The sequence below is a fragment of the Sus scrofa genome, chromosome 2, assembly GCF_054392235.1.
Source record: "Sus scrofa isolate SSC_HxYL_T2T_F1_AM1 chromosome 2, Sscrofa_HxYL_maternal_Yorkshire_Landrace_v2.0, whole genome shotgun sequence".
NCBI classification, from domain to species: Eukaryota; Metazoa; Chordata; class Mammalia; order Artiodactyla; family Suidae; genus Sus; species Sus scrofa.
Window position 1 is genome coordinate 156,765,460 of NC_139384.1, and position 23,217 is coordinate 156,788,676.

The window sequence follows — 23,217 nt, forward strand, 5'->3', positions numbered from 1 at the left end:
TTTCCTAAGGAAAGGTTTCCCAGTTGCCCCCAAGTAGGGTAAATCCACCTGCTATGTACTCTCAGAGCCCTCTGTCCACTTTTTTTGCCATGTATTGTAATTAAAAACAAATAATTACCTAGTTAGTTTCATGGCAGTATATGACGCTTATGATGGTTAATTTTAGGTGTAAACTTGACCTGAGGGAGCCTAAATAACTGGGAAAACATTATTTCTATGTGTGTCCATGAGGATGTCTTTGGAGGAGGTTAGCATTTGAATCAATAGACTGAGTAAAGAAGGTCATTATCACCAATGCAGGTGGACATCATCCATTCTTTTGAGGCTCTGAATAGAACAGAAAGTCATAGGAAGTGTGGATTCGCATTTCCTGCTTAAACTGAGACGTTGTTCTTCTTCTGCCCTTAGACATCAGTGCTCCTGGTTCTCTGGCCTTTGGACTTGAACTCATACACCAGCTCCCCTGGTTTGCAGGGTTCAGACCCTGCCAGAATTACACCAGCAGCCTAATGAGTTCTTCAGCTTGCAAACAGGAAATCATTGGACTTCTCAGCCTTCATAATCAGGTGAGCCAATCTCTACACTAAATCTCTCTCTCTCTCTGTATATATATATATATATGTATATACATATGTGTGTGTGTGTGTGTATATATACATATATATATATATATATATATATATATATATCTTAATATATCCTGTCGATTCTGTTCCTTTGGAGAACCCTGACTAATAGGGAGATGGGAGAACAAAGTATGCATTATTTTGGTGTTTTTCACTTCATCATGAAAGAATAGGATGTATTGTTCCCTTTCTTTCAAAGTAAATTTGGTAGGACCTCTCTGATACTTTCTGGTGTCATTTTTAAGCTCTTCCTTAAAAATCTATAAATGACATTGGAACAACATCGGAAGAACTACAGAGGTTGACTGAGAGTGTTTAATGTCTTTCGTAAAGGAAACGTTTCATTACTTTCTTTGATCTGGGATCCCCTTAAACACAGAGAAATTTCTCATTATTTCAACATTCAGAGTTTCTGTATCATTACTGGAGAATATGGAGTAAATGTATATGGAAGGATGTTTGTTCTCATTCAGCTTTTGCCGATGAAGTAAAGAGAAGGGAAGTGAATGCAATTTTCAAAGACACCACTCATTCTTGTATTCACCCATCCATGTGTGTTCAACAAATCTTACTATAGCAAAAGTTCTTGTTTAGGTCCTCCAAGGAATAGATGAATAAATTTAAACTCATGGCCAGATAGAACTTATAATATAAGAGGAATATGAAAACGTGTAGGGATGCTGAGGGGGAGGTGGTCAGAATAGAGACTAATAGGAATTTAAAATACATATTTTGAAGTTATCATTACAAGAAAAATTAATTTTATAACTATGAGTGGTGACAGTGTTAACATAGACTTACTCTGGTGTCCCTTCTACAACATACACAAATATCTAATTATGAGGCTGACCGTTAATATGTAGCAATTGTAAATCAGTGAAAACAAACAAGATGACGGGTACAGAGGTCAGATTGATGGTTGCCAGAGGCAGAGGGTGGGGGAAGCAGATAAAGTGCAAACTTCCAGCTATAAAATAAGTAATATGCAACATGGCAACTATACTTAATAATACTGTATTGTACACTTGCATGTTGCTGAAAAAGTAAGTTTTAAAGGTTCTCATCACAATGAAAAATAATTATAACTGTGTATAGTCATGGATGTTAACTAGACTTATTTTAGTGATCACTTTGTAGGACTTGGAAGTTTGAAATCATTATTTTGTACACCTGAAATGAATATAATATTCTATGTCAATTATATCTGTTTTTTAAAAGAGGAAAAAAGTACATGTTTGGGAGTCAAACAATATTTTAACTTATCTTGGCCTATGTGACGTTAAACCAAACCCTCTAAACTTCATTTTCTTCTTCTGTAGAATGTATTTAATAGTATAAGCAAACTGTGGGGTCATGAGGATCTGATGAGATCATGAATATAAAGCTATTTTCATGGTGCCAGGCACATTAATAAGCACTCAGTGTCATCTCATTATTATTTCCTCTGAATCCCACATCTATCAAACATTTTGTACAAACCAATGAATTATTATTTTAATTATCACTCAAATATTCTTAGTTGTTTCACAAAAATGCAAATGTTGATCTTATATGAATGGGAAACAAGAGCTATGGTGAGGGGAGATGCCAGATGACTTTCAGGGTATTGCACTGGCTAAGTCATTCACTGTTTCATACCAACTCAACACGAGTGTGATTTAAATTCACACCGCAGCGCATATGATGGATTATGCAAGTGATAGGTCCCTCAGGGTCACATGTGAAAAGCTAAAACTGGAAATATTAAATTCACAAGGATGCCAAGGACCTGCTTGTATGTTAATATATAGTCCTCAAGAAAGTAAGTGATAAATACCAGCAAAGAGGACTGAACAGGTGCTTCAGGAAGTTACAGGGAGAAAAGATTTCATTTTAAGGAGCTATTCAAAGGCTATAGCAAGACAGTCCTTCTCAGAAAGCCCATTTTTGATACCCAAACTCAGTTGTAATGGAACTAGTTTGAATCCTCAGAATTGCATAAAATGGAAACTGGGTGTGTGAGGGGTGATAATCCTTCTCCAAAATGAGTAGAAAACAGGCATCATGGGCTCCTGGCAAAACAATAATGACTGAGCATTACCACGTCCTAGATGCTCTCCATCACAGAGTATGGCAGCCCCGAACTCGTTGGTTGCACAAACCGATGTGACGAAGAACAAATGAACACATCTCATAAAGAGCATTACCAGTTTCTTATTCTATCACGTAAATGTATACTTTTCTGAGCTATAATTACTATTAGTCATTTTTATTTTTTTCTTTTTAAAAATAAGATATATTTATTGAAAGTTTTGACTAGATGACATGCACATGGCTCAGAAATGTTAAAAGTCTGAACAGGTTAAAATGACATCTCTATGCTCCCCCACCCCCTCACCTATTTGCTGCCCTGCTACTAAAGAGATCGCACATTTTCGTCACTTCTCTTTCCTTTCTGAGATGTCAGAGCACAGCCAAGAAAACTCAAGTGCATGTTCACACACACGTATTCCTTAACCTCCTTTAAACTATATTTTAGCATAAAATACACTGTCTTCTTCAGCTGCTTTTCCTCCCTCCCAGTTGCTTTGTATCCTATTGCATATCTGTACCATCATTTAACTGACCCCTATTTGATGGACATTTAGTTTCTAATTGTTTGTTGGAGTGAACTACCTGCGCTTTGTACACTTCCAAGCACATCTGCAAGATGAATTCACAGAACGGCGATTTCAGGGTCAAAGGATGTGTGCATTTGTAGCCTGATAGATGTTGCCATGTCTCATTCATTGGGATTTAAGCAAATTTGTTTTTCATAATCTGCATATGAAATTCTGTGTCTCCGTGGTCTCACCAGCACTGTGAGGTTTGGAAGTTTTTCCCCATCTGTTGGGTAAAAATGCTGTCTCAGTGCAATGTGAATTCCCATTTCTCTTTCTATGAGTGAGGTTGAACGTCTTTTCATTTAAGCCATTTGTAATGCCTTTGTGTGTGTGTTATTTTGTATTTCTTTCATATCCTTTGCCTGTTTTCCTTTTGTTTCACCTCTTTCGTTATTGACCTCTCAGAGCTCTTTGTGTAATTGATAAGTTTAGCCCTCTGTCTGTGATATGAGTTACAAATATTTACCCTAGGAGTCATTTAAAAAAAAATATGTTGAAACTAAAACAAGTGGGAAGAATAAAATCTGTGTAAATAAAATGAAGTTGTTCTTTACATATCTTTTAATGCATTTTAGATAAATTATCATATGAATTTTCAGAATATTGAGTATATGTCTAGGACGTTCTGATTTGAAATATAGGCCAAGTGTCACACATGAAATTCATTATGGAGTCTTGGGTGGACCCCCAATAAAACAATTGACCCTGTTCCTCCAGACTAGCTGAAACAGACTGGAAGAGACAACCTCTTGATGGTTGAGCAAGAGATATGGGACATGCATACTTAGGTTATCACATGCCTGTGCTAAAAACAGAAAATAGCTCTGATTTCAAATGGGAGCCCCAGATTGAAGCCATCAAGGCAGGTATTCTAAATTGCAAGCTTTGATTACAATCTTGCTTTTTCTCAGGCTCTGTCATTTGCTCCAAGCTGAGTTGTAGTGGCATTTTATTTATTTAACTGTGGGTAATGATTTCCTCTAGCAATGCAAGGGAGAATGGCTGTTCTTAGAATAAAGGATAGTTTTTATTAAAGGATCAAATTTACATTATAAAAGTCCTGTTATTTTGACTTTACTTTTTTTTTTTTTTTTTTTTTTTTTTTTGCTATATTCGAGACCCATGTAGTACTTCTGCAACATTCTGCACTGGTCCCTGAAACCAGTGAGGTTTTGAAAACAGAAGATGCTTATAACCCAACCCTCAGAGCATCTGATGTGAGCAGTTGTAAAAGATGTCTGTGTGTCAGGATTTTTAATATGATCTCCTAATGAATCTACAGTGCAAACAAAACATTGTAGTTTGCAGAACATTTTTCTCACTCTTTCACTGTTTCCCTTCAGAAACCATTTACTGTTCAAAGCAAAACTTACATCGGTGTCCCCTTTCACAAGTATCGTGGATACTTAATGCCAGGCCATCTTAGGCGTGAAGAACATACTACCAAATAAATTCAGCAGACTCTTTTCTGTTTGCCTGCCTATTTACTGAGGCAAGAGAGAATTTCATTTGGGGCACTGAGGGATGTACTTCCAAAACCACAGCAAAAGATGTTTCCCTGTTATCTAAAGGGTTAAAATAAATTAACTGTCTTCCTCCTTTCAAAGCTGACAGCTCGGAAAGATTTAAAGGCAGCCAAGGCAGAATGTTTGCAGTAATTTAGAGCTCCCCTTTTTGAAAAAAAGGATATCAGTTGCAATGGTATGAATTTGCTGAAAAAATAACAGCAAAAAAAAAAAAAAATTTAACATCTGGCCTGTTTTTCAGAAGCCATAAAATGGAAACATCACTACCAGAAAATATGATGGCATTTGGCAGGTAAAGAAGGTGTAAAAAAAAAAATCTGAAAGGGAGAAAATAGGATAGGAAATAAATCCGGAAACGGATAGTGATGGTGGGGGTGGTGATATTAAAATACCAATAAAGCTATTTATTGATTTCCCACAGCATACTAAATACTTATTTTATTTATTCAGAAATTACTTATTAATAGCTAATTTGTGTTAGCTTGGAGATGAGAATGCAGCAGAATGTAAAGATAAGCAAAATACTTGACTTCAGGAAGCTTGTATTCCACTGGGGAAAATTTCAAATTATATTTTGTCCTCATGACAGAGTTGCAAAGCAGGAATTAGTTACCCAAATTTATAGGAATTTAAACATCAAGAAAGTTAATTAACTCTTATTCATGAATACCTGTCGACTTAGTGAAGCAGGACATGTCAGAGGAGTTAGTATTTGCAACTTCAGCCAAATATTATGTCTCTTCACTGTAAATGCAAGAGAGAGAGCGGACACGTGCTTCCTCATCTTTAAGAGGCCATTTGCTTGGGAACCACAAGTCCTAGATTCACATTTTGTTTTGGCCGTTAATCCATGTTCTGATCTTGCTCTGGTCCTTTTCTTCCCTGAGCTTTGTTTTTCACAACCAAAAGAGAAGTGGTCGGACTAGGTCAGTGGTTCTCCAGGCACGGTCCTCAGATAGGCAACCTTAGCACCACCTGGGAACTTGTTTGAAATGCAGATTATCATACCCCATAGCCACGGAATCAGAAACTCTGGGTAGGTCCCAGTGGTTTGTGTTTGAACAGGCCCTTTACGTGTTTCTGGTAGGCACCAAACTCTGAGAACCACTGGGCTACATGATCAAATATGATAACTAAAAGTTTAAGGGAAGGGTCAGGTGTGCTGTCCAAGAGGATGTAAGAAGAGCCTGAACTCACCATCTCCAGTGGGCACAGCAAATCTACAGCTCCATAAGGAAAAATTACCCCTGAAAAGGAGCTTAAAACTAGTGAACAGCTCCTCCACGACAAAGGATAAAATGGCCAAGACAGGAAGGAGGGGCAGAGAGGCAGTCTTACCACAACCCCACCCCCAGCAGGGGTCTGGATCTGCCCCATGAGGAGTGACAGGTTTGAGGCCCACATTGGGCACCCTAACCTTTGTGACCTGCACTGGAGAGATGAGCCCCCCAAAACAGCTGGCTTTGAAAACCAACAGGGCTGATATCCAGGGGACCCGGGGAGCTGTGAGAATCTGAGATACTCCTTTCGAGGGATCTCACGCACCCCTGGATCTAGTACAAAGGCAGCATTTAGGGAAGTGCCCGGACTCTCTGTGAAAGTGATGGATTTGTTAACCTTAAAGCATTTACCAGGGATGCAGGGGCAAGTTGGGGCTTTCTTCATGGTTGGAGGTGCGGGTAAGCACCATTTTTGCACTCTTCCTGTACGTTACTAATGCTCTGAGTGTGTGTGGACACAGCCGGGCTAAAGCCTTGCATGTGTCCCCCAACCCCCACCGTGATCTTCTCATACATCACTCAAGGCACAGATGCACTCTGCCCCCAGGACTCTTTCCTGGCTTCCTTAAAGCCATAGTTGTGTCCTGCCCCTAGTGCTTGTCCCATGCCTCCTTACTAACATCATGGGCACTTTCCCCAGCCTTGCTGATGCCACAGGTATGTTCCACCCCACTGTTGTTTGTTTGTTTGTTTTACCTGCATTGCTAGAGCTGTGGGCATTCATTATGCTCAGCACTGTCTTGCAACATCACTAAAGCTGGCAGATGCGTGCAGAACACTCACAGGACAACCCCTGACCACCTGGCTGCAGTGGTCAGAAGAACTCACATTCCTGGACCCACAGAACTGACACAATTGGAAAGACAGTTCTGGGCAGGCTACAGACCCGGGGCATGGCACAGACAGCAGACTAAAACATACCCTCTGTATGCCTGTGAAAAAGGCCCATTTACTTGTCCTGGAGCTTCAGCCTGAGGGACAGACCTCAGGTTTACAACACATCCAGAGGCTACAGAGACCCTCTCATAGAACATAGGAAGACACCATCCTTTCACACTCCTTTGGCCTCATCACAGCTCTCTGGTACCTCCTGCGGGGATCCACTCAACTGAAACCCTGATTTTTATAACTATAACTCAGGAGAAACATCCATATGTCCTGATCTGGTGGTTAGTAGGGTTTACAATTGAAGTCCCACAGGACGGTAAAGCGTTTAAATACTTGAAAAGCTGCTGCCTGAGAAACTGGCTTCTAGTCACCCTAAAACTGGGTGCTGACTGAGATCCCTCCCACTGGAACACTGACAGGTCTTGGCACACCCTTAACAGGGACCTATCAAGAATAAAGGAGTCTACTGGTACAATGACAGGGGTTAAGGAGATAACCGAGAGTTAGGGCAAGGTTGAATGATAAGATTCACCTCCTATACGAGGATAAACCTTCAAGACTGCGAGAAGGTCGCTGTTCCGCATGTAGCATAGAAACAGAGAGTCGGGCAAAGCGTGAAAACAAAGGGATACGTTCTGAACAAAAAAAAAGACAAATACCTCAGAAAAAGACCTTAATGAAACATATATGTAATGTACATGAGAAAGAGTTCATGTGTAGTTATAGATGGTAACTGGACTTGTGGTCCTCGCTTTGAAATATATACAGTTACGTGATTTGTAAAATGAAATGATTATATCATATTCCTGAAACTAATGTGATGTTATATATCTCTTTTACCTCAATAAATAAATTAAATGATACATATGGCTTTGAGGAAAAAATGGCTGAGAGTCCAGCAGACATAAATTTGATTCAAGCTTCACAACTTGCTGAATCTGAGCTTTGGCAAAACTAAACCACTTCGAGCCTCTATTTCCTGAACCATCAAATGGGAACAGTAATAGCATCTTACCTTTTGGTCTGTTATAAATAACACTTGTAAAACATACAAGGAAATGGTTGACATTTAAGTATTTGTCATCATCATCGATGTCAAGATTTAAAATATGTTAACACTCATTCTAATATTCTGTCATATTTGAAGATATCAAGAATTGACAGGACATTGCAGATCAAATATAATTGAAAAAAAAAATATTTTTTAAAATTAATAAATTAAAATTTTAAAAAATTGGAAAAATTTAAAAAAAAAGAATGCTGCATACTCCAGAGCAATGCCCAGGTGATTACAAAAAAGACTTACCTTTTTAACAACCTAAATGCAGACCAAAACTAGGAGACAATAGCAGAAAATGGTTCTGCTGCACAAACTAGGAAACATTATCACAAACAGATGTTGCATTTTGCATCCAGAGAATCAACAAGCCATGTCCTTCTGTATCAAATCAGCTTGCCCTAATCATGAGATCTGTTGGCTTGCAAGTTTGCTGTCTAGCTGAGTGGAGCCTTGGATGTAAATCCAACATATGTTATTTTGGTGATAACAAATGTATCAAACCAAACTAAGGAAGAGCATGGATCCAATCAGCAGACAGCAGCTGAAGGGATGATGTCATTTGAAATTTGTAGATGACACATCCTCTTTCTCCCCACTACCATTCTCATTATTTTGCATCCCCTCCACTTTGCCTGCAACAAGATCTAAAAAAAAAGGAAGAAACAGACATGAATACTTTGCTAAACACAAGTAATTGAAAGGTGAGTTTAATGTAGTATAAAGGAGTCAAGTTGATGTTTTTAAGTCTAGAAAAGTGCATTCCCCACGGTATTTTATTTTCTGAGCAAGCCTAATTTCAGCTGCTCAATACAAAGAACTCTTTTAGAGATGATTTACTCTAGTGGTTAAATGTCAGTCCTCAGAGTCAGGCAACCATGGCTTGAATCTCAACTCTGCCATTTACAAGCTGGATGATCTTGCACAAATTTCTTAATATTTCTAAGCTTCAGTTTTCCTGTATGCAAAATTGGGATTATAGTAGTGTCTACCACAAAGGTGGCTCTGAGGATTAAAGGGTATGGTGCTTAGCATAATGTCTAACAGAGTAAGTGTTCAGGAAGTTCTGATTTTAAATTTTTTAATACGTTAATTCTTTTTCCTTTTTTTTCCTCTTAGGACTGCATTTGTGGCATATGGAAGTTCCCAGGCCAGCGGTCAAATTGGAGCTGTAGGTGCCAGCCTACACCACAGCCACAGCAACGCCAGATCCAAGCTGCGTCTGCTGCCTACACCACAGCTCATGGCAACACCTGATCCTTAACCCATTGAGCAAGGCCAGGGATCGAACCTGCATCCTCAAGGATACTAGTGGGGCTCATAACCTGCTAATCCACAACAAGAACTCCTTCATATTTTTTTTTTTAATGTGAATTACTATAAGCATTTTTGTAAGACCCGGGAAGGCTGTTTTAAGGTAATTTTAGGAGGTCCTCTCTTTAAAAGCTGCCACCTGGTGAATTTCTGTCTGTCCTGTCCAAAATGTTTGATGAAGATCCTCTGTCTTTATGAGCTGTAAGTGAAATTGTCTCACATCAAAATGTGAACTTACTTGCTCCTAAGACAGAGAAGGCCTGAGGTGATTGTACCTTCAGGCATGGCTGGCTTCAGAAACCAAACAGTATCTTCAGGATTTGAATCTTGCCATGTAAGTTTTAATCCCAGTCTCTACAAAGCTGCAAGATATCTATAATACCTTAAGACTCTGACTGCAGCAGGAGACAGAGCATTTTTTCTTCAAGTTGGTGGTTCTGTGAACTTCTCTGATCGGACCTGCTTTGAGCAGCTTGGACCAATCATGGCAAACAGTAGTTTTCTGGTGTGCTGATTGCTCTGGATTTATATTACATGATCACTCTGGTGGTGGAGTGAAGCAAAATGCTCCTCCCAACCTTGCACTGAGAGTAGAGGAACCATGGATTCCCATTAGAAAAAATTGTGCTATTGATGTGGAGGCGAATGCTAAGTAGATGCTCCATCCTTTCTTCTAATTAATTCTTCCTTTTTCTTTGCAGTCTGTCCTTTTGCTACGTGTGCGTATGTAGCTCCTGATTTCAAGGGGTTACTGAACTCCAGATTAGGTTTTAACAGACTGTGTGTAGTGGACAACATATCAGAATTTCTGATGGTGCCCATGAAAATGGATTTGGCTCTTTCTCCAGTGCAGAATACCTGAGGATGAGCCCCGGTTATCGGTAGTTTTCACACAAGTTTCCTAGGTAATTCGGAGAGATCGGTAATAAAATTTGAGAACCACTGAAAATGGTAGTAATTAGACAAAGATAATTTCTCCTGTAATAAATCATTGATGTAATATAATAACATTTCACTGTCACTTGCTTATATCTGTCTGTAAAATGAAGACAATAACATATGACCTCAGCTATCTTATGGAGCTCTCTGAGGACCAGTGATTTCATTTTAATGTAAAATATTTTCTGGTTCCTTAGAAATAATAGTAAAATAAGTTTCATTAACTTGACATGCTAGTGGTGATAGAATTCTCTCTTAAATTGAGATGTGATAGGTGTTTTTTTTAGTAATAGTATTAAGTTGATAAAATATCTCTTTGAATTTACTCACCTATGGGGGGGAACAAAACCTCTGTCAGGTTTTAATGAGAATTAATTCTTGTTACATCCTTAGGATTTAGCCCATAGTAATTATGCAAATGATAGTTACTCTATCTAGGCACTTTCTCACTTAATTCTTATAAATCCCAATGGGCAGCTAGTATTGCACCTATTTTGCAAATGAGAGACCCAAGGCTCAGAGAGGTTAATTCACTTGCTCAAATTAACAGAGCTAGTTTAAGAATTATGTTGAAATATAACTGAACTACACAAGTATTCATTGGGTGCTCTTTACACACTGTCCACTGATAATTCATGGTTTCTGGGTGATTTATGAGTACTGCCATTTAAGTATGTGACAGGGCTATTTAATAGCATACTCCAATTAGAAAGATGAACATAGCAGTTTATCATGTCTGAGCATGTAATGTTACTACTATTTTTCCACTCTCCATCCTACCAGAATTAAGAAAACAATACTGAAACTTCTGATTTAAAATTTTGACAGAATATAGGAGTTCCTGTCATGGTGCGGTGGTTAACAAATCCAACTGGGAACCATGAGGTTGCGGGTTCAGTCCCTGGCCTTGCTCAGTGGGTTAACGATCCGGCATTGCTGTGAGCTGTGGTGTAGGTCGCAGACGCGGCTCGGATCCTGTGTTGCTGTGACTCTGGCATAGGCTGGCAGCTATAGCTCCGATTAGACCCCTGGCTTGGGAACCTCCATATGCCGTGAGAGCGGCCCAAGAAATGGCAAAAAGAAATGGCAAAAAAAAAAAATTGACAGAATATAAATGAGAATTATTTTATTAAGAATTTAGCTTTCTTGGTTTTTGAGTGAAATTTACCTAAATTACTTCTAAGGACTAATTTACACAACAGGAAAACTAAACTCAATATGTTGTTTAATTTTTGCAAGGGAGTTTGTTTATTCCCAGTTTTATTTTTGTCAAGATTTATTTGTAGACTGTTTCCATTTTTCCTCATACTAAAATTGATGGCATGGATGCATTTCAAAATCGAAGAAATTTAAGTACTTGATAAGCTTGACATAACATCTATTTTTAAAATTTATCTTCTATTTTATACAGAGTATAAATAATTTACAATGTTGTATTAATTTCGGGTGTACAGTAAAATGATTCAGTTATACATATACATATATCCACTTTTTTTAAAGAATCTTTTCCCATATAGGTTATCCCATAATAGTGAATAGAATTCCCTGTGCTATATATCAGGTCCTTATGATTGACAATTTTATATATAATAGGGTGTATATATTAAATTAACTCCTAATTTATCCCTCATTCCTACCTTTCCCCTTTGGAAACTGTAAGTTTTTTTATGAAGGCTGTGAGTCTCTTTCTGTTCTGTAAAGCACTTAACTTATAATTCTTTAGATTCCACATGTTAGTCATTTCATATTATATTTGTCTTTCTCTGTCCAATTTACTTCTCTTGGTATGATAATGTCTAGGTCCATCCATGTTGCTGCAAATGCCACTATTTCATTCTTTTTATGGGTGAGTAATATTCCACTATATATATATATATATATATATCACCTCTTCTTTATCCATTCATCTATCAGTGGACATTTAGATTGCTTCCATGACTTGGCTATAGTAAATAGTGCTTCATTCAACACTGGGGTACCTGTATCTTTTCAAATTGTGGTTTTCTTCAGATACATGCCCAGAAGTGAGATTTCTGGATCATATGGTAGTTCTGTATTTAGTCTTTTAAGCATCTTCACTACTGTTCTCCACAGTGGTTTACCAATTTACATTCTTGTCAACAGTGTATCAGTGTCCTTTTTTCTCCATACGCTCTCCACCATTTATTGTTTAGAGTTTTTGATGATGGCCATTCCAACTGTTGTGATATGATTCCTTGTTGTTTTGATCTGCATTTATATAATAATTAGCAATGTTTGTCATCTTTTTCATGTACTTTTTTGACCATCATGTACTTTTTGGCTATCTTCTTTATAGAAATGTCTGTTTAGATCTTCTTTCCATTTATTGATTGGGTTGGTTTTGATATAAAGATCACTGAGATGTTTGTAGATTTCGGAGATTAACCTCTTGTGAGTTGCTTAATCTGCAAAGATTTTTCTCCCATTCTGTGGGTTGTCTTTTTGTTTTGCTTATGGTTTTACTTGTTGTGCAAAAGCTTTTAAGTTCAATTGGGTCCCATTGGTTTATTTTTGTTTTTATTTTTCATTACTCTAGGTGGATCTGAGAAGATATTGATAGGGTTTATGTTAGAGAATGTTCTGCCTATGAGTTTTATAGCATCTGGTGCTATATTTAGGTTTTTAATCCATTTGGGGTTTATTTTTGTGTATGGTATTAGAGAGTGTTCTAATTTCATTCTTTTACATACAGTTGTCCAATTTTCCCAGCACCACTTATTGAAGTCTGTCTTTTCTCCATTGTCTATTCTTGGTTCCTTTGTCATAGACTATTTGCACGTAGGTGTGTGGGTTTATTTCTGGGATTTATATCCTGTTCCATTGATCTATACGTCTGTTTTTGCCCAAGTACAATACTGTTTTGATGACTTTAGCTTTGTAGTATAGACTGAAGTCAGGGAGCCTGATTCATCCAGCTCTGTTTTCATTTGAGATAACATCTCCTCTACATTATTTTGTTGGCATATTGCTCGCCATTTTGACCCTGTGTTCTCAAATACTCATTGCATCCATCTCACCATGTCTCTCAACTTTATCCATGATCATGTCCTCACAGCCCTCTACACAAGTTCACTTCAAGTGTGAATTTGTCCGTGCTGTTTCCTGTTCCTGGAACGCACCGTCTCCGCCATGCACGTGCTACCCCATCTCATGCTCTACTCAAATCTGACGTCCTCTAGGTTACTTTCCTTAACTGCTCCACCGTAAAGTGATTATTCGCCCCTCTATTAACTTTCACTTTTAAAATTTTTTATCTTAGGGTTCTCCTGATAAATTCCTGGAAATTTAAGCTGGAGGACACTTTGAATTCTGTAAATGAAGAAGCTGTTTCCTTTGAATTACATGATAGAAAACTTGCAACAAATTTATGGTCTACCTAGAGCAAGGGTAAACCTGCAAAGCAAGAATTTTTTTCTGAGCTTTATTTCTGGCTCCACTTCATGTCCAAATGTTTTTCCTTTTACACACACACACACATCTCTTGTCTTTATCATATAGTTCTAATATGTGTTCCAAGTTTATATGCTGTGTATTTTAATAGACTTTCTTGTGTATTTTTATAGGGTGTGCAAGTTGAAACATAAATGAATAAATACACAATATATCTGTTACTTGATTTGCAAATAACAAAATATAACCCACCTTAAACTTGTTGAACCAACAAAGATAACTTATTGATTCATGTGGGTAAAGCAATGTAGACGCTTTGCCTGAAACTTGATCCATAAGTTCAATTTATTTATTTATTTATTTATTTTCATCTTTTTAAGGCTGCAGTCACGGCATATGGAGGTTCCCAGGCTAGGGGTCTAATTGGAGCTATATCTGCCAGCCTATGACACAGCCACAGCAACACCAGATGCTAGCCACATGTGCAACCTACAGCATAGCTCACGGCAATGCCAGATCCTTGACCCACTGAGCGAGGGATCAAACCTGCAACCTCATGGTTCGTAGTTGGGTTTGTTTCTGCTGCACTATCTTGGGAACTCCTACAAGTTCAATTTATTCCACCCAGACCCTGGCTAAGTTGTCAGTACCTCTTCTCTATTCCTCACTCTCAGCTTTGTTCTCAGATCTCATAAAATGTCCCCTGGAGGTTCCAGCCTCTTTCCTCATGTTGCAAAAGGAGCTACACATTCATAGCACCCAAGCCACAGAATTTAGAGACAAAGAAAGACTTCTTATTACTGTTTCTGTAGGATAGAGAAGATACCTTTCTTTCCAGAAGTATATTTCTCTTCTCATTGGTTCAAACAGGGTCATATGTCTTTCTTTGAGCACATCATTTAGCTACGAGAGTGTGGCGAGTTTTATCACTATTGATTTTTTTTAAAAATGTGGTGTAAAATGGAGGATAGTTGATTTTACAAAAGAAACTTAGGGTACTTTTAGTAAGGTGAAATTAGAAGTCTCGTGGCTCAAAATTTAATCATTTTCTATGTAAAGAGTTTTGTACACGATTGCTTTAAATCATGTCTAGATGTTAGCAACTTCTCAGGAAGGAGATGACAGGCTCTATAAGTGAGGAATCAGTTGGGCTTTCTTTGTAGTTTACACAGTAGCTGGATACACCAGGCTCTCCCTGGTTTTCTTCCTACCTGCTTGTGGCTATTGTGGTAATTTAGGTGGTAGTTCACTTGTACACCTGAACTCTGCATTACATCACATCACCATGAAAGTTGAACCAGAGAAATACTCTCAGAGATTAATTTGTGCAGAGGGAGAATAGGTTTGATAGAAAGTTGAGTGCTAAGTGGATATTTGGGAACTTATTAGCTGAGATCAGGTAATTTATACCACGAGAGCTGGGGTAGAAGGTAATCAGTTCCTTCCTTGTATTTTTCATAATTGTGCTAGGCATATTTTCTTTTTTTTTTCTAGTTTTGACATGTTTTTTTAATTTTTTTTTTTATTTTCCCACTGTACAGCAAGGGGGTCAGGTTATCCTTACATGTATACATTACAATTACAGTTTTTCCCCCACCCTTTGTTCTGTTGCAACATGAGTGTCTGGACATAGTTCTCAATGCTGTTCAGCAGGATCTCCTTGTAAATCTATTCTAAGTTGTGTCTGATAAGCCCAAGCTCCCGATCCCTCCCACTCCCTCCCCCTTCCATCAGGCAGCCACAAGTCTCTTCTCCAAGTCCATGCATATTTTCTATTTCCGCATATATCCAGGTCCATGGAATCAGGGATGGGATATAGAGCTAAGATGGAAACTGCATTAAGGCTTCTCCATGCCATCCTCGTACAGAGAGCCTACATAGCATGAGTAACAGATAATGTTGCCAGATTTAGCAAACACACATACAGCACACCCTGTTAAATATGAATTTCAGATGAAAAACAATTTTTAAATATAAGTGTGGCACATGCACTATTTATAGTAGTGATGCTGGTACTATTACATCAAGCTGTCTGGTAAAGGCTGTCCCTGAGTTTTTCTAAATCTGTGTTGTACTGTGGTGAACAGCATTCATGTTTCATTCTTCATGGAAATCTCATGTGAAATGGAATCCTGCTTCCTTTGGTGACTAGCTTTGTTGTCTTATGTAAATTTTTTAAATTCTTTGAGCTGTAGTTTTATTTGACCAAAGAGAAGAAATGATAGCTCCTACCTCATAGCGTGATTGTGATAATTAAGTCCTATACAATATATAAAAGTTTAATTTAGGGCCTCACATGTAGTAAGCTCTCAATAAATAATAGGCATAAAGTGTAAAGATAAGTATATGCGGCGACTCATAGAAGTCTTTTAGATTCTGTGTAATAATTCACTTCCCTTTCTCAGTGCAAGTTGGCAACAAAAAAAATCAATTTTTTTGTTGTTTATTGTCACTATTTTTTATTAAAGTGTACTTGATTTACAATATTTCTTCACTTTCTGTTGTACAGCAAATTGACCCAATCACACGTAGTTCCCTGTGCTCTACAGTAGGGCGTCATTCCCCTTCCATTCCAAACGTAACAGTCTGCATCCAAAAACCCCAACCTCCCTGTCCATCCCACTCCCTCCCCGGTTCCTCCTGAGAACTACAGATCTGCTCTCCTTGGCTTTGATCTATTTCTGTTTTGTAGATAGGATTCATCTTGCCATAAATTAGATTCCACAAATAAGTAATATCATGCAGTATTTGTCTTTTTCTTGCTGGCTTACTTCACTCAGTATGGCATCTAGTTCTATCCACATTGCTGCAAATGGCCTCAGTTTGTATTTTTATGGCTGAGTAGTATTCCATTGTATATATCTAACACATCTTCTTAATCTGTTCATCAGTCAGTGGACATTTAGGCGGTTTCCATATCTCGGCTATTATAAATATCGCTGTGATGAATATAGGGGTGCATGCAAACTTTTGAATGAATGTTTGGTCCAGATATATGCCCAGGAGTAGGATTGCTGAGTCATATGGTAGTTCTATATTTAGTTTTCTGAGGCACTTCCATACTGCTTTCCATAGTGGTTGTACCAATTTACATTCCCACCAATAGTGTGGGAGGGTTCCCTTTTCTCTACATCCTCTACAGTATTTGTTATTTGTTGACTTGTTAATGATGGCCATTCTGACCAGTGGGAGGTGGTACCTCATTGTAGTTTTGATTTGCATTTCTCTAATAATCAGTGATATTGAGCATTTTTTATGTGCCTGTTGGCCATGCTTATGTCTTCTTTAGAGAAAAGTCTATTTAGGTCTTCTGACCATTTTCAACTGGATGTTTTGTTGTTGTTGTTGTTGAGTTGTATGGGTTATGTGGGTATGTTTTGTAGATTAGTCACTTGACTGTTGCATCATTTGAAAATATTTTCTCCCATTCTGTGGGTTGTCTTTTAGTTTTTTATTTTTATTATGGTTTCCTTTGCTGTGCAAAAGGTTTTGCGTTTAGTTAGGTTCCATTTTTTTCGGTCTGTATTGTCATTATTCTAGGAGGTGGATCGAATGAAATGTTGCTGTGATTTATGTCCAAGAGCATTCTGCCTATGTTTTCCTCTAAGAGTTTTATAGTATCTGACATTATATTTATATCTTTCACACATTTTGAGTTTATTTTTGTGTATGGGGTTAGAGAGTGTACTAATTGCATTCTTATACATGCAGCTGTCCTGTTTTCCCAGCACCATTTATTGAAGAGACTCTTTCCTCCACTGTATGCCCTTGGCTCCTTTGTCATAGACTTGTTGACCAGAATTGCTTGGGTTTATTTCTAGGCTTTCTACCCTGTTCCATTGATCTATATTTCTCTTTTTGTCCCAGTACCATATTATTTTCATAACTGTAGCTTGGTAGGATTGTATGAAGTCAGGGAGGCTGATTTTTCCATTTCCCCTTTTCTTTTTCAATATTGCTTTGGCTAATTGGGGTCTCTTGTGTTTCCACACACATTTTAAAATATTCTGTTCTAGTTTATGAAAGAACGTCTTTGGGATTGCATTGAATCCGTAGATTGCCTTGGGTAGTATTGTCATTTTGACAGTATTGGTTCTTTAGTCCAAGAGCATCTTTCCATCCATTTAGGTCATCTTCAGTTTCTTTCAGCAGTGACTTATAATTTTTGGAGTACAGGTCTTTTGCCTCCTTAGGTAGGTTTATTCGTAGGTATTTTTTTTATGGTAAATGTGATTATTTCTTTAATTTCACTTTCTGATTTTCTTTAATTTTAGCATATAGAGATGCAATTGATTTCTATGTGTTAGCTTTGTGTACTGAAACTTTGTCATATTCATTGATGAGTTATAATAATTTTATGGTAGTGACATTAGGGTTTCCTAGGTATAGTATCATGTTACAAACAGTGATAGTTTTATTTCTTCATTTCCAATGTGGATTATTTTTATTTCCCTTTCTTCTCTGATTGCAGTGGCCTGGACCTGCAAAACTGTGTTGAATAGTAGTGGTGAAAGTGGATAGTTTTTTCTTATTCCTGATCTTAGTGGAAATGTTTTCAGTTTTTCACCATAGAGAATAATGTTAGTTGTGGCTTTTTTATATATGGCTTCTATTATTTTGAGTTAGGTGCCGTCTGTGCCCACTCTCTGGAAAGTTTATCAGAAACATGTTTTCAACTTTGTCAAAAGCTTTTTCTGTATCTATTAGGATGGTCATATAGCTTTTATTTTTCAGTTTCTTGATGTGAAACTGATTTGTGGATAGCTATTGCATCCCTGGGATAAAATCATTCTTGATCATGATGTATAATCCTTATACCATATATTGAATTTGGTTTGCTAAAATTTTGTTGAGGATTTTTACATCTATATTCATCAGTGATATTGGCCTGTAAATTTTTTTTTTTTTTTTTTTTTTTTTTTTTTTTTTTTTTAGGGCCTCACCTGCATCATATGGAAGTTCCCAGGCTAGGGGTCGAATCAGAGCTGTGGCTGCCAGCTTACACCACAGCCACAGCAACATGGTATCTGAACCGTGTCTGTGAGCTACACCACAGCTCACAGCCATGCTGGATCCTTAACCCACTGAGTGAGGCCAAGGATCAAACCCACATCCTCATGGATACTAGTCAGGTTTGTTACTACTGAGCCATAATGGGAACTCCCTGGCCTGTGATTTTCTTTTTCTGTTGTTGTTGGCTATTTGTCTGGTTTTTTTTTTATCTTATCAGGGTGAGGGTGACTTCATAAAATGAGCTTGGGAGTGTTTGTTCCTCTGTTATTTTGGGGGGGAAGAGTTTCAGTGAATAGGTGTTAAATCCTCTCTGAATGTTTGGTAGAATTTACCTTTGTAGCCGTCAGGTCCCGGACTTTTGTCTCTTGGAAGTTTTTAAATCACATTTTCAATTTCAATACTTGTGATTGGTCTGTTTATATTTTCAATTTTCTTCCTGGTTCAGTTTTGTAGGTTGTACTTTTGTAAGAATCCGTCCATTTTTCTAGGTTGTCCATTTCATTGGCAGGTAGTTGCTTATAATAGCCTCTTATGATCCTTTGTATTTCTGTGGAATTAGTTGTGTTTCTCCTCTTTAATTTCTAATTTTAATGATCTGAGCCCTCTCACTTTTTTTCTTGACGAGTCTGTATAAACATTTATCAATTTTGTAGATCTTTTAAAAGAACCAGCATTTGGTTTCATTGATCTTCTCTATTGTTTTCTTTGTCTCTATTTCACTTATTCCTTCTCTGACCTTTCTTTATGATTTCTTTCCTTATGCAAATTTTGGGCGTTGTCTGTTTTCCATTCTCTAATTGTTTTAGGTGTAAGTTTAGGTTGTTTGTTTGAGCTTTGTCTTCTTTCCTGAGATTGCTATAAACTTCCCTCACAGAATTGTTTTGTTCTGTTCCATGAGTTTTGGAGTATTGGATCTTTGTTATCATTTGTCTCTAAGTATCTTTTGACTTCCTTTTTTGTTTCTTTACTTATCCATTGGTTGTTCAGTAACATATCATTTAGCTTCTGGGAGTTTGTGTTTTTTGCTTTTTTTTTTTTTTGTAGTTGATTTCTAGTCTCATAGCATTGCGGACAGAGACAATACATGAAATAATTGCAACTTTTAAAAATTTACCAGTGCTTGATGTGGCCCCAGATATGATCTATCCTGGAAAATATTCCATGTGCACTTTAGAAGAATGAATATTCTTCTGCTTTGGGATGGAATGTTCTGTAAATATGAGTTAAATCACCTGGTCTAGGGTGTCATTTAAGGCCTGTGTTTCCTTATTGATTTTCTGTCATTGGTGTAAGTGGGGTGTTAAAGTCCCTCACTATGATTGTGTTGCTGTTGATTTCTCCTTTTACTGCTGTCAACATTTGCCTTATATATTGAAGTGCTTCTATGTTAAGTTCACGTATATTTACAATTGTTATATCTTCTTTTTGGACTGATCCTTTGATCATTATGTATTGTCCTCCTTTTTCCCTTGTGATTTTCTTTTTCTTGTGATTTCCTTTTATGATTTTCTTTATTTTAAAGTCAATTTTTTTCTGATATGAGTATTGCAACTCTCACTTTCCTTTGATTTCCATTTGCATGTAATACCTTCTCTCATCCCCTCACTTTCTGTCTGTATGTGTCCTTACGTTTGAAGCTGGTCTCTTGTAGACAACATATATATGGATCTTGTTTTTATATTACTCAGCCAGTCTGTAGCTTTTGATTGGGACATTTAATCCACTTACATTCAGTGTCATTATGGATAAGTATGAATTTATTGCTATTTGTTTATTGTTTTTAATTGTTACTTTGGGCCTTTTTTTCTTCTCTTCTTTTGTTGTAGTCTCCTGTGATTTGCTGACTATCTTTAGTGTTGTGCTTGGACTGTGTTTTCTTTTTTATGTGTGTGACTATTACAGTTTTTGGTCTGTGGTTCCCATTATATTTGAATATGACCATCTACGTGTGTAGAGAATTGTTTGGGGTTGTGGTTCTCTTATTTTCAAATGCATTTTCAATGTTCTGCATTTGTCTTCTCCTCTTCTTGTGCTTTCTATTTTTGGTATCATATTTGTCAATGGGTGATTTTTCTACCTTTATGTTATCTTTGTCTTTACCTGTGAGTTTTCTCATTTGAAATTTTCTTGTTTCTAATTATGGTTTTTTCTTTCTGCCTAGAGAAGTTCCTTTAGTAGCTGTTGTAGAGCTGGTTTTGGGGGTGCTGAATTATTTTATTTTTTGCTTGTCCGAAAAGTTTTTGATCTCTCCATCAAATTGGAATGAGAATACTGCTTAGTATAGCATTCTTGGTTCTAGATTCCTCCCCCTCATCACCTTAAATATATCTTGCCATACCCTCCTAGCTTGCAGAGTTTCTTCTGAAAGATCAGCTGTTATCTTTATGGGGGTTCTTTTATAGGCTATTTGTCACTTTTCCCTCATTGCTTTTAATATTTTTTTCTTTGTATTTAATTTTTGTCAGTTTGATTAGTATGTGTCTCACTGTATTTCTCTTTGGATTTATCCTGTGTGGGATTTTCTGTGCTTCCTCAACTTGAGTGAATGAATCCTTTCCCATCTTGGGGAAAATTTTGACTATAATCTCATCAAATATTTTCTCTGGCCCTTCCTCTCTCTCTTTTCCTTCTGTAGTCCCTATGATGAGAATGTTGGTACTATAATGTTCTAGAGATCTCTTAGACTCTCCTCAGTTCATTTCATTATTTTTTCTTTATTTTTTATGTGGCAATGATTTCCACCACTCTGTCTTCCATGTCATTTATTTGTTCTTCTACCTCTGTTACCCTGCTGTTGATTACTTCTAGCATATTTTTCATTTCAATTACTGTGTTATTCATCTTAGTTTGCTTGTTCTTTATGGCTTCTAGATCTTTGTTACTTTGTTAAACATTTCTCATAACTTCTCTATCTGTGCCTTCATTTTCCCCCAAAGGTCTTGGATCATCTTTACTATCATCACTCTGAATTCTTTTTCAGGTAGGTTACCTATCACTCTTCATCTAGTTGTTTTTGTATTATTGTCTTGTTCCTTTGCCTAAAAGCTCTGTCTTTCCCATCTCATAATGTTGGACTCTCTATGTTAATTGTCCCCTTGATAGCAGGTTTGTAGATGTAGCACCTTGTGCCTTGTCTTGGAGTTCTCAGGGGTGGTGGTGGCTTACGTGTATCTAGAGCACATGATGGGAACAGTACTATTATGCTGCTTCCTTGGAGCTGGGTGGCTGTTAGGAATGGGGTCCATGCAAGAGTTGGCAGTAGCTCATGTTTCACAGGAATGCTTTTGTGCCAGGGTGGGAGGGGTCAGCAGCAAAGTCTCTTATGACTTCTCCAACTTCCAGATATCTCTCAGAACAGTTTGATGTAATAAGCAACATCAGAAGTTGATTCTGAAGTCCATCCCTTTGCCAGGGAGGCTTTAAGGACTGCTCTCTGTAGCTTGGGGTTGGGGGGCAGGCACTTTTCCGTAGTCTTTTCCTTTGTTTGGCCATTATAATGGGCATTCTCTGTAGCATATAGGCAGGAACTGAGGCCTAACTGTTGCTAAAAGTCTTTCTCTGTAGCTGTAGGTTGTACACTATTCCAGTGGTCTCTCCTGCTACTGGGCTGATGGCAGAGTGCTCCCTGTAGCCACTGTAAAGTAAAAATGTGCACCAGTGGGCCCCTCTTGTCTCCTTCGACTAGGTGTGCAGCATATGCTGCTTCTGCAGTCCCCTGCTAGACTGTGGCAGCGATCATGGAGCTTGTGCTATTCCCAATATCATTCCACCAACCCACTGATCTGTTTGTGGACTCCTGGGCTGTATGTGTTGTTTCCAAATTCACTTTGTCTCCTCACTGAGCCTTTTGGGGCTTTGCACCTGCCCACCAGGCCTCTTGCAACTCCCAGAATCCTTTGTGCTATTTACAAATTCACTTTCTCTGCCCCCTATGCAGATTGTGGCTCTCTGCCCACCCACCAGGCATTTTGTGACTTCCAGGACCTTTTGCACTATTTCTGAAGTATATTTGCCAGTTAGGTGGGCTTTTTGAAGCTCTCCACCCACCAATAAGGCCCCTTGTAGACTCCCAGGATTCTTCATTCTGCCTCCAAAATAATTTTTTTTCTGCCCCCCCCGTAGGCAGATTGTGGCTCTGTACCTCATCCCTGAGGCCCCTTGTGGAATTCTGGGCAGTCCACCCTGTTTCCAAAGTCACCTTCTGTCCCCTAGGCAAACTGCAGCTCTGTGCCTGCCCAGAAGGCCCGTTATGGACTCCCAGGATCTTTCACTGTTTTGGTGATAACTTTCTCTACCTCCTAGGGAAGTCGCAGCTCTGTACCTACCCAGGAGGCTCCTTGTGGAATTCCACCCCTCTGCCCTGTTTCCCAATTTGCCTTCCATCTTCTGAGGAAATCAGGGCTCTTCACCCACACACCAGACCATCCTTGAACCCCTGAGCCTTCTGTGCTCTTACAAGATTTGCTTCAGTGTTCCCCCACTCAGCTGATGGCTGGGGTCGCAGGGCCTGTGCTATTCCCA

At 38.1% G+C, this 23,217-nt stretch overlaps 1 long non-coding RNA gene across 2 annotated transcripts in view; it reads left to right on the forward strand.

Moving 5' to 3' along the window:
- The first annotated feature begins 408 nt into the window (after positions 1 to 408).
- The window catches only part of LOC146405807 (uncharacterized), a 382,566-nt gene continuing 359,757 nt past the window's right edge, over positions 409 to 23,217 (forward strand). For both annotated transcript variants that reach the window (XR_014838978.1, XR_014838977.1), the window contains exon 1: positions 409 to 566. This is a non-coding gene — a long non-coding RNA (uncharacterized LOC146405807). The remainder of the gene's footprint in view (positions 567 to 23,217) is intronic.